Source organism: Sitodiplosis mosellana, unplaced genomic scaffold (assembly GCF_009176505.1).
Source record: "Sitodiplosis mosellana isolate CC-2019 unplaced genomic scaffold, AAFC_SMos_1.0 Smas_scaffold_5844, whole genome shotgun sequence".
NCBI lineage: Eukaryota > Metazoa > Arthropoda > Insecta > Diptera > Cecidomyiidae > Sitodiplosis > Sitodiplosis mosellana.
In genome coordinates, this window is record NW_022601086.1 from 1 (window position 1) to 12,420 (window position 12,420).

The window sequence follows — 12,420 nt, forward strand, 5'->3', positions numbered from 1 at the left end:
ATCTGCTTTGCGACGACTCTTCGTATCTTCACATGTCGCATACGCAATATCATGGTCTTTGCATGCCACATCCAATTTATTTTTCCCCGGATCTCCGCGTGCTAAACGCTCTTTCAATTTAGTTCCAGGCCCGGCGTATTGGTATGAGTATATATGAATCTCAGGCAAATTGTTTATAATAGTATCAATTATACCGAATGTCCTCTTCTTCTTCTTCTTTTTCTTTTTTATTTCCTCTTCTCTTTCTTCATTTCTTTTCTCTTCGCTTTTCTCTTCATTATTATTGGCCGCCTCCATATTTTTCTTTTAACGGGCACACCCTCTTCGCTTTAAATCTCAACGACAATTGAAGTGCATTATATATAAATTTACGCATTTATAAACATATCGACTCAGTTGTAGACAAGATGCGCTTCATTAAACAAACGCTTGAGATTCCTGTTGGCAATAATGACAACCATACATGCACCAACAATAACACATCGAGAAGGCATAGCGATCTTTTGCCAAACAATGTAAGAGGCATCGTGTGCGGGTCTAGCGGCTGTGGCAAAACAAATGCAGTATTAAGTTTAATTGAGAGTGAAAATGGATTAAAATTTGAAAATATATACATTTACAGCAAAACGCTAGATCAAGATAAATACAAGTATTTGGCGGAAATATTGCGACCTATGAAAGATATCGGGTTTTATACACCACAGGCCATAAGTTTGGATACCCCTATGAAACGTTTGTTCCTACGTTTTTTGAACCTTTTCACTTGAAATATAGTATTGGATATGAAAATATATCGAAATTCTGACCGAATGGATGATTTGGAAGATAACATTTGGCCGGCCTATGACCATCTTTTGGCCTTTGAGCTGTGGGAGCCAAAATCGAAGTCTTAAACGGGCCATCGGATTGAAAAGTTAAATACGCCATTGGAAAGGTCTTGAAAAGTAGATGTGATTTTTGGTATTAAACATCAAAATCGGCCGGCGTTTGGCCAAGATATGGCCGTTTGTAATTTTTGGCCGAAATTTTCAATCAGCCATATCTTGGCCAAAAGCTGGCCGATTTTGATGTTTAATACCAAAAATGATACGTACTCTCTGAGACCTTTCTAACGACGTATAGCATGTTGAAATTGGACAAGCGGTTTGAAATTTAAAAATTTTGGGCCAAATTCATTCATAGGGGTATCCAAACTTATGGCCTGTGGTGTACATTTAGCTCTTCGGATAATGTGCTGGCCCCCAGTCAAATGAAAAAGAATTCACTCGTTATATTTGACGATGTGATTAATGATAGCGGAATTAATAGAACTGTGGTTCGTAATATATTTACATTGGGTCGACATCGATGCATTGACGTTATGTATCTAGTGCAGAGTTATACCAAACTTAACAAGCATTTGATTCGTGACAATTGTAATTTCGTTATATTGTTTCGACAAGACGATATGAATCTCAAGCATATCTACAACGATATGGGTGTTAACGCCGATATGAAATTCGATGAATTCCGTCAATTTTGTTAAGAATGCTGGCGCGAACCATATGGCTTTGCTTGCATTTCTCTCGAACACGCTAGAGATTCAGGCCGCTATCGAAAAAACTTTGAGCATTATCTCCAATTATGAAGCAACAATAACATATAAAAAGAGGTGAATGACCGAGAGCATTCTAGTTTCTCATTACCATTAGATGGGAACATACACTCTCGCCTTTCTCATTCAAAATGAGTTCGAATATTACGGACGCATCTGCATTATTATCGCAGGCTCAGATCTTGGCAAAGCTAACTGAAACGCGAAACATCATCAAAAACAAATACAGGAAGGCATACTCAGATCGCATAGCTCGTGAACGCAATGTAAGCGAGATGCCAAATCCATCACAGATGGGCTTAAACAAACGAGAGAGAGTAAAACAAAAGCAGAACCAACAACTACATTTAAACCGAAGCGATTGATCACATCAACACCAAGAGGAATTCTCCGTACAACGCTACGTGGGAGTGGCCGAAAAGCGCGCTTTAGAACAAATAAGAGCGATATCGACGATGATGTCTCTAGTTTTCATACAGTCATAAATGATGATGACGTTAGCGATATAAACGAACCTACAACACCGGGAACAGCATCAACATCAAAACAATTTGATGATGACGATGATCCCAAAAGATTTACATATGAACCAGACTATGATAATATGCGAGTTGATGAGTATGATAAATCACCAGATCCTAATGCTAAAGTGTATGGAGTAAAAACCGATAAGTCGACCGGATTCATGATGCGTTTTGCGACGCCATTTGGTCAATTACCAAAATCAGCACAACAGAAATGGCGTAAACAGAGACATGAAATTGCAGATTCATGGAGACAAAGTCCGACCCATAATGATGATGTCAGTTCTGATGATGATGATAATAAAACGCCCAAAACACAATCAGGAAGATTAGTACAAACTCGAACCGAAAGAAAAAGACATGAAGCGAAAACAAAGTCAACATCAAAACGTGGGAAAGCTCTGGATTTCAACTTTATTCCATACAACATAAACAATAACATCATTTACGAATACTTTGACGACCCGAATGAGCTCTGCGATTTACTGCGTTTATTGGTCTCATCAAGAATGGCCGGAAACACCAATCACATGCAAGAAATAAACTCCATCATTGAGGAATTACGAGAGCTGGGCTGCATCGTTTAAATTTAAAATCTAACATATTGAGCAACGACTGTGGACTACTAGCGCTGGTATTCATTGATGGTGTACCCTCGAATACGATGACACGGTCGGCCAAATATGTTGCTATGATGAAATCGTGCTCTGCGACGAAGCAAGTCTTTTTGCCGTTGAGAATGTGTCTGAAAAGAGTGGAATATCGTCAGAATTGCACGAAAATTTCGAGTTTTCTAGCACGTGAAACTTAAAACTGAAGCCAAACAGGTAAAACCTTTGGCTGAAGTTCAAATCTTTATGAAATGTGCAACACATTCTTACCTCTTGATAACTTTGGCAGCGATCAAGCGTTGTTCAGAGTCCAAATGAGTCGATGGCTCATCGATTAAATATATATCAGCAGGTTTACCCAAACATAACACCAAGGCAGCACGTTGCAATTCACCACCAGACAAATTCTGCACCTCTTGATCGATGATATCTTCAATTTTCATTGGTTTCATGACGTCGGCAATGAACTGAGGATGCATGTATGCATCGTGAATCTTTTCATGCAGCAACTGTCGAACAATGCCTAGATCTTTTGGTGAAAATTTCTGCGGCTTATATGAAATATTCAAAACCGGCAAATCACCAGTGCCATCGTCTGCTTTCAAGTTACCAGCTAGCATACGAATGAATTTCGTTTTACCCGTTCCATTCTCACCGAGTAGCACCAAAATTTCCGAATCGCTAAATCGACCTTTCATCACCGTTAACTCGAATTTACCTAAACTCTTTTTCATCGTTGGATATACATAATGGTTCATACGATTAATTGCATCTTCAGTGGCCGATTCACTGACTTTGAACGTTAACGAATCTTTACGGAAACGCATGTTTTCGGTTGGCACAAAACCGTTCAAGAAAATGTTGATACCTTCACGCACGGAGAAAGGTATAGTAACGACACCGTAACATCCGGGCACACCGTATAGACAGCAAATGGAATCGGAGAGATAATCCAAAACAGACAAATCGTGCTCCGCTACGATGATAAACTTCGATGGATGAATCATTTGACGAATGGCCAAGGCGGCATTCAAACGCTGTTTCACATCCAAACATGACGATGGCTCGTCGAAAATGAAAATATCTCCATTTTGGATGCGCATCATTGCGATGGCAAAACGTTGCAACTCTCCTCTGGATAATGCAGCTACCTCACGGTCACGGATGTGCGTTAAGTCCAACCTGTTTTTTTTGTTGGTGAGCGGGAGAAAAATTGTTGAAAAATTCGGAAAAATACAAAAATCGTCGAGAAAATTGAAAACTGCCAGAAACAACTCGAAAGAATAAGAGAAATATGTCGAAAAAGTATCAAAAACCACAAAAATGAATGAAATAAAGAGGAACACAGCGCTACAAACTTACATTCCACAAATTTCCGCTGAATTATTGCGATCATCCTTCCGTTCGAGCAATGGGCCAACGGGACCTTTAACGGCATTTGGAATCTGATCAACGTACTGCGGCTTGATCAATGCTTTAAGATCATCTTCCAGAATCTTTGTGAAGTAGTTTTGCAGCCCCGAGCCATGGAAATATGTTAAAATTTCCGTCCAATCTGGTGGATCGGAGAAGCGACCCAAGTTTGTCTTTTGTTTACCAGATTTTGACCGACCAACCCAAGTACTTCACCTGAAAAAAACAGAGAATTCGCCCCACGTTACAATTGAACACACGAATAAAGTGCAAAATTCCTTAAATCTATTGTCATTTGTAGCTCAAAGCGAAAACAATTCAGCGGAAATATGAAAAAAGTTGAAAAAAATCCCATTATTTGTTCAATAAAAATGTTTTACCTGGCCGTGGAATTGGCAAACGATGCAATGTGAAGGAATTCTTCGAGTATCAATGTGTTGTTTGCTTTTCCAAATTCGATGACATTCTGAAACAATAAACACAAAATAAATCAGATCAAATACACACTTTGTTGAGAGAAAAAAAGTCCGCAAATTGCTTGATTAAATGCACATTAACGAAAGTGTATGAGTTTAATTTTAGTAGCGACGTGTGTAATCGTGTGACAATAAATTGTCTGATCAGTATTCACTTTGCAATTGAGAACAAGTTTAACCTCAAGAACTATGAACAACTTGCTACGATGACGAATGAAAAAGAAATTCCATCTCACTACAATTAAACTCACTCCGACAAATCTTCAACAAATTAAAATCCAGCTCCACCTTACCTAACGAAAAATACCAAAATTCTATTGAAAATCACAAATCACGTACTTAAAATAGCAATTTATATTTGTGTGTGAAAGAATCGCTCGCTGTATATTAGCTTGTTTCTGTTCGAAAAGGCAAATCAATGTGTCAAATGCATTCACCATACAAAAAAAGTGACAGCTTATGAACAAAGCATGAACCAATGTATAATTTTTTCACAGTTGGCTGCAGTGTCATACATTGGAATATTCCATATATGCTTGGAACAACCATTCCAATACATTAAAATTCTGAAAACACGGTTTTTTTTCATCGCGCTAATCAGCTGACTATTATTTCCATTTATGGTTCTATTGAAAGTAATGCAATACAATGGTTTTTTCAGCATGAACGGTATTTTATAGAAAATAATTTGAAATGTGCAGCAAAGTACACAAGAAAAATAATGTGTGTTAGTAGAGACATATGTTTTTTACAGTTGGCTGGATTAAGGGAAAATTTACACATTAATTGGTTTTTTGTGAATGAAAATCGACTTTTGTGTTGTTATTGAGTTGTGTTTACATTTTAATATCAAATCTGCATGCAGTTTTTGTCTTTTATGTACATATATACGAAAAAAAACGTTCTTCAAAAATGCTTCTATGAAAGATAACCATTTTGAGCTAATTCCACTAAAAGTTTTCCACGTTCAAGTGTCATATGGTCATTTTTCGGTTTATTGGATTTGAAGTGAGACAAAGCGGGTTTTTGGTACACTTGCGTCCATTCGGCACGGCGGTTTTCTGGCACTGTTTTAGAAGTATGACTTTGTACGGGCAACAAAATCGTCCAGAATAAATTTTCATGCTGAAAAAAATCAAATGTAATATTTTTCTTAAAATTTGACATTTTACACTATTACTTTTGGATTTTGTAGATATTTCTCGATGTCTCCCATGAATTTGGTGAATATTTTCATATATATCGCCTGTTGCTGTGACGATGTGAGTGTGCGTGAGTGAAAGGAGAAAGATTTCTCGTGGTTTTACCAAGATGCGATCCTTGAATTAACAAAGATTGAAAACAACTTATGTTTGGTTTGTTGTTTATATTTATTGGTTCACAAATTGGGAGTTAAACTAAAACTGAAACTGCCTTTTGATTCACGCTTCTATTTATACTAAAATCTTGAAAATAAATATTCCAAAGCAACTAGATTATTCTTTTTAGACTAATGACAATTTTCTAAGTATCTCAGTAGCCGCAATCCGATATTCCTTGCAAATGTATGAAATACATAGCGGTGCAAATGTTTGAAATACATAGCAGCCTTACTCTTCCTTCACTTAATCGAAATCGTCCTCGATTTTCTTCTGGTGTCTTCATTTTGGGTTTACTGATGAATTTGGTTTTGCTCACTTCCTTCTTTCAGCTTTTTGTCTTAGCGATGCCACTTCGTTAGCTATAAATAAATTATATCAGATAATTTTTCATTTAATTCTTTTAGAATTTCGCTTTGAGATTTGGTCGCATCAAGCATTATGATTTTTTTAATTCCTTCTGGGGGTGTTTTTATGAATGCCTCCTCATACAGTTGGTTTAGGAGATTCAAATAATTTTTGTTTATATTACTTTCCTCTTCCCTGTTTCTGATTTTTATACGAGAGATCAGAGTTTCGATGTCGGCTCTCAGATAAATGACGATATCGCACACAGGGTTGCATTGATCGATAATGAAATCATACCATTGGTTTAAGATTTCGTTATCGATTTGATTGATTTTGTTTTTTACAGCGTGAGCTTTAATGAAACAGAGTCGGGTTGAGAATATTGTGCGTTCCATTATTTTCACTCCAATGCCCCGGGTTTTGAGATGGTTCTCTCCCATTGTCAGTAAAGCAAGTGATTGGAAGCTGAAAGCCCAGATGGAAGGTTTACGGTAGGCGAGATGAAGAAGATTTGAGCCCTTGATTTTAGTCCATTTTTCCATTGGCTCGTTGATAGTTAACATTGAGGCAGGCCCCAGTTTCCTGAGAGTTTCGAGAAGAGTGCTTTTTCCAACACCTATATTGCCCTCAATGGCAATAGTCAATGGTTGAATTTTGTTTAGGATTTTGACGATGTTTGGGATGGAAAAAGAGCTAATTCCAATTTTTTTCTCTTTGGAAGTGTTCTCATTTTTGGATATTTGGAATGATTCAAGTGATTTCCTCTCTGTATTTTTTGGAGGTTCAATACATTTGAGAGGTTTTTTGATCATTATTTTTGTTGATGGTAATTTAGAGATCTGTTTTGAGAGCGGAGCGTTTTCAGGTTTAGGGGATGGGATTGGGCTCACGAGTTCATGATTTGGTAAATTCAACATTTTTTTTTCAACGCTACCTTCATCTGAAGACTCGTCGCTGCTTAACTCACCGAATAGTTCTGCGATTTTTTCCAATTTTGCGATTTTCCTTTCCTGAGGTTCAATGGTGGAAGCAGATGGAAGACTATCAATTCTTGGGTGGGTTTTAACTGATGAAATAGGCCGAGCGATACAAGTTTTCAGCATTTGTTCATTTTTGTATTTGTTGGTAAAGATTGGACGTCTTTTTTTGTAAAAACTAGGTGGTGGGCAGTACAAAGAAATTAGTGATGGGATTTTGTCGAGTGGTTTTATAGCTGATGGGGGAAAGTTTTTTTTCACAGAAGGTTTCACCATTTTTGAATTCGATTTTCTTTTTTTCACAGAACATTTCATCATTTCTGGATTCCATTTTCTTTTTTTCACAGTAACGAATTTCATTTTCTTGCCCGACTACAATTCCACTTTTCAATTTTTTTATTACACTTTTTTCGCGCAGTTCACCTTCTTCTTTTTCTTCTGGTTCCTGATTTTTATATCTGGTTAATTTTTCTCTTGACATGTTCACTTTTTCTTTGGTTTTGGGTTTTCTTTTGTTTTTTTTTTACGGTGAAATTATTCAATGTTTTTTTTTAGGGTTTATTTTTGGATTTGAAAGTCTGATTTATATTTTATCTATGGTTGCTTTTTTAGTTACAGTCAGGTTTGGTTTATTCGTTGGGTATTTTATTTAGCTTCGGGTGCTTTTTGTTAATTTTAGAAAACGGTTTAATGTTTTGGAACCATTTAATTTTAGCGAACAATTTAATGTTTTTGAGAACAATTTAATGTTTTGGTTGGGTAGCAACAGAGTGCCGGACTCGCCAGTGAAAGGAGAAAGATTTCTCGTGGTTTTACCAAGATGCGATCCTTGAATTAACAAAGATTGAAAACAACTTATGTTTGGTTTGTTGTTTATATTTATTGGTTCACAAATTGGGAGTTAAACTAAAACTGAAACTGCCTTTTGATTCACGCTTCTATTTATACTAAAATCTTGACAATAAATATTCCAAAGCAACTAGATTATTCTTTTTAGACTAATGACAATTTTCTAACTATCTCAGTAGCCGCAATCCGATATTCCTTGCAAATGTTTGAAATACATAGCGGTGCAAATGTTTCAAATACATAGCAGCCTTACTCGTGCAAGAACGGTTAGAAAATCGTATCCATTGCCATAAATGAAACGATCGATATCTTGTCCTCGTTGTTCAAAGGTGGCCCGAAGTACCGTTTCATGTTCGGTATATGTCGCTAACAACTCGGCAATCGGCACGTTTTTTAATTCAATTTTTTTTCGATCGCAATTATAGTTGCACGGTTGTGTGTAATTTCTTCATCAATTTCTTGGATTAAATAAGTATGTTTTATTTTTTGCGATAAATTTTTCTTTGTTTCCCAAATAATCACAGATATTTTCCTGTGAAATCCAAGCACTTGAAAAAAAAAACGATCAAAAATCGGCCAATCAAACTTCCACTGAAAAAAACTTACTAGTTGTATGTCCCGAAAAAAATACGCAAAACAACTTTTCTGAATTTTTCGATAGTTTTGGAATATTTTGTGGTGGCGTTTGACAAATTTTAGCCGGCCAATTTGAATAGCCTCTCATTTTTGCCCAAATAAATGCTGTGTCAGACATGATGCTAATTCGTTGAATGTCACCGGGGAAATGATTGAATTTTTAAATATTGTTTCGACGGATTGCCAACGATTATCTTGTTAGTCGGTTCGTGTATTACAATGTAATAGTTACACTTGTATACTTGGTATGAGTGCATTCACACATGAAAGAGAACCGCATAATTGAGCACTCACCAATACATACAGGATTGTTCTATATGTAAAATTAGAATAGACTGTCCAATTACTACCACACATCCACTGGAAACTTATGAGTTCTTTTTCTATGAGATTGAGAGCAGTGTATAAGTGAAAACAACACATTGCAAAGTGTGTGGAACTTACACCAATAAGTAGTCACCACTCTCAACCATAGAAATAGGGCTGCTAAAATGTGTTATACACCTTGCAGTGTGTGTTGGAGCGAGAGCAGTACAGTGTGCTGCACCGCTCTCGCTAATGCTGTATACATTATCACGCATTCACACCGCAGCGGCTTGAATTTCATCGATCATATGGGTTGTGCGAATGTCAACAGAATTGACAAGAGAATCGTAAAAACGCATCTCTCTTGGTTGTGTCTCGGTCGCATGGAGAGAAATATATTTCGACAGTTCTCTCAGAATTTCTATCGGCATATCTATTGGCATCATATGAATAGTTTTTCAGCCTATACTATAGTGTTCGATGACCAAGAGAATTACCAAGAGATGTATTTTTCCCGGAATTTTACTTGGTTTTTGTATATGAGACATAATGCCACCGAGAGATGGACCTTTCATTTGACACATCGTGTAAATATTAAGAAACAAATTGAGTCTAATTTCATTTTTCTGTTTTAATTTTATTCAATTTCATTTTTCTTACAATATTGTCTTCTGTTCAATAAACTACTTATTTTACAAAATTTACATGATTCAATTCATTTTCCTATTCACTTAAACTCTAGGGGTTTCACGCAAACTCGAAGGCCGAAGATTTTACTAAATAGCTGGAAATAAAACCATTTTATGTGTAAACTATAGATATTGCTTCTTTTTATTCATAAACTCGAATTTTTTAGAATTTTTTGAATCTAAAAATTTTGGAAGTGGGTTTTGGTGGATCCTCAGGATTGTTCAAAACCGCTCCTGGTTCTGGAAGTGGATCCTCAAAATGGACCAGGGCATTGTCAAACCCAGTCTGATACATCCTGAGGATCCTCCAAAACCCACTTCCAGAACATAATTTTCAAGGTGAATGTTGAAATATTTCGAAATAATACGGATTTTGGTGAATCCCAGAAAATTTTAGAGAAAAGAGAGAAATATTGAAATTTTAGATGAATTTTAAGTTGTGTGAAACCCCTAGCTTAAACTATTCTTATTTTACAAAGTACATTTTTTTAAATCAATTCTTTGGTCTGAATTGCAATTTAAAGTCTTTCAGCACTTGCGTGTGTTGCTTAGCGTCCTTGCCGAAATGTGGCGAGTTTTTTCGTGTTTCGTTTTTTCTGTCCTCTTTGGCGAATTGTGCAATATGGGACTTGATTGCATCGTAAGTATTCGAAATGCCACATATTGGGCAGATATATTCGGTGCTCACAGTATGCGGCAGTACTTTGCAGTATTTTTGCTGGTGGTTGGTTAATCGGTTTTTCCGATCTTTCGCATCGTAGCCGCATTTGCAAATGTACGACTTTTTCAATTTTTTCACTGTTTGGCATTGCTCCATTTGCGGAGAAACATCACCAACATTAGCACCATCGTCCGTCAATGCTGGAACAGCGCGCGTATTTTGTTTCTCTATTTCCAAAGTTGCAGCTTTGAGGCGTTCGATTTCATTTGATCTCTCACCGACAAATTTTTCGAGGCTGGAGATTTTTTCACTTTGCTCTTTGCATAGATTCTAAAGCTGTTTCATTTGGTCGGCCTGTTCGATTTTGGCTACGCGCTGGATTTTGATGAGCGTGGACAATTGAATATTCTCATTCTTCAACTCAGCATTTTCGATGGCCACCTTGAAGCAAACATATTCACGAACAGAAATGTATATAACACACATAAAAATATTGACCAAATTCATATTTTAATAATAAATTCCTTCGTATTTACCTTAGAATATTCATTTATGTAGTTTTTTTGCCATGACTCCTGACGGAATTTCTTCGGTGTTCGTGACGGTGGTTTGAATTGTTTTTGCGGAATCGCAGGAACTTTATCAAGGACCACTATTTTCCGTTGGCCAGCATAATGTTGGCGCTTCTGTGCCTGATACTAACGGAAAAAGTTGCTGGTAGCATGCTACGAAGTGGGAGCGTGTTCAGTTTGAACGAAACGTCAACTATTTGTTTTCAAAACAAACATTGTTGGAAAAAGTTGCGGAAAATCATGGTAAGTTAAAATAGTTTTTACATGGAATAATATTTTAATCGTTTCTTGATTTATCTTACTTTTTCCGTTAGTATCAGGTACAGAAGCGCTAACAATACGTTGCGTGTGTGCAGTCAGCCTGCAGCCTATTTCACCAAATGTTTTCATGAAAAGTTTACATGAGATTTTCTTCTCAAGTTTTTTTGGTGAAACAAATGTATCTAAATGCAGCAATGAGAAAATCTCAATAGAAACGTGAAAATATTCTCATTTTTTTGACATTATTTTGAGCGCAAATTTTAAATTTTCATTTATTTTTGAGCCAACCATGATGTGATCTCACATTTTTGTGAAAAAATCTCGAAATTTCAAGTTGGCGCTTAAAATAATGTGAAAAAAATGAGAATATTTTCACGTTTTTATTGAGATTTTCTCATTGCTACATTTAGATATATTTGTTTGACCAAAAAAACTTGAGAAGAAAATCTCATGAAAACTTTTCATGAAAAAATTTGGTGAAATAGGCTATTGGTAGCGATACGATAAGACAGCGTTCACGGTGTTCTGTGTCGAAGCATAAATATGTATAGCTAGGGTGCATCGAATTCTGAAAATCAAATGTTTTGAAAGTCCCTAGTGCGGCTTTGGTAGAGCTCTTCGAGACGAACAATTTTCGTCTAGACACTTTGGTCGTGCCTTCCCATCCCTTACGTCGTCATCGATCGGTAATTCAACCATTTTTCAATGAAAATATTCAATTTGGATTTTTTATTTTGAAAGTTTTTGTTCAATATATAATACTTTTATGATAGAATCCAGGCGTGGATGGAAAGAGCAGTCCCTGAAATTTATTTTCAGTAGGTTTTTCAAATCAAGTTATACATAAAAATACGAAAAATTTCGGATTTTCCGTAAAAAATGAAATTTTTCATAGACAAAATCAACAAAACACATCTCGTTTCTTTCTTCCAAACGTTGAATGGGTTCGAAACTTACTTTAATTTCAACTACGCATCATTAGCCTAATGATACATGTTTGATCTTTCACATTACTCCAGAAAAAACCGTCTTTCAAATATAGCAGATACCGATTTACCAGCTATAAACTGAAAAATCATTGTTTTTTCTTCTTCCAACGACCAAATGCATCAACTGTTGCGATAGGATCATTGGAATAGAACATT

At 36.3% G+C, this 12,420-nt stretch overlaps 1 pseudogene; it reads right to left on the minus strand.

Annotated features, from left to right (window-relative positions):
• Nucleotides 1-2,667: 2,667 nt before the first annotated feature.
• Nucleotides 2,668-4,607, minus strand: LOC129572996 (protein Pixie-like; annotated as a pseudogene).
• Nucleotides 4,608-12,420: the final 7,813 nt, after the last annotated feature.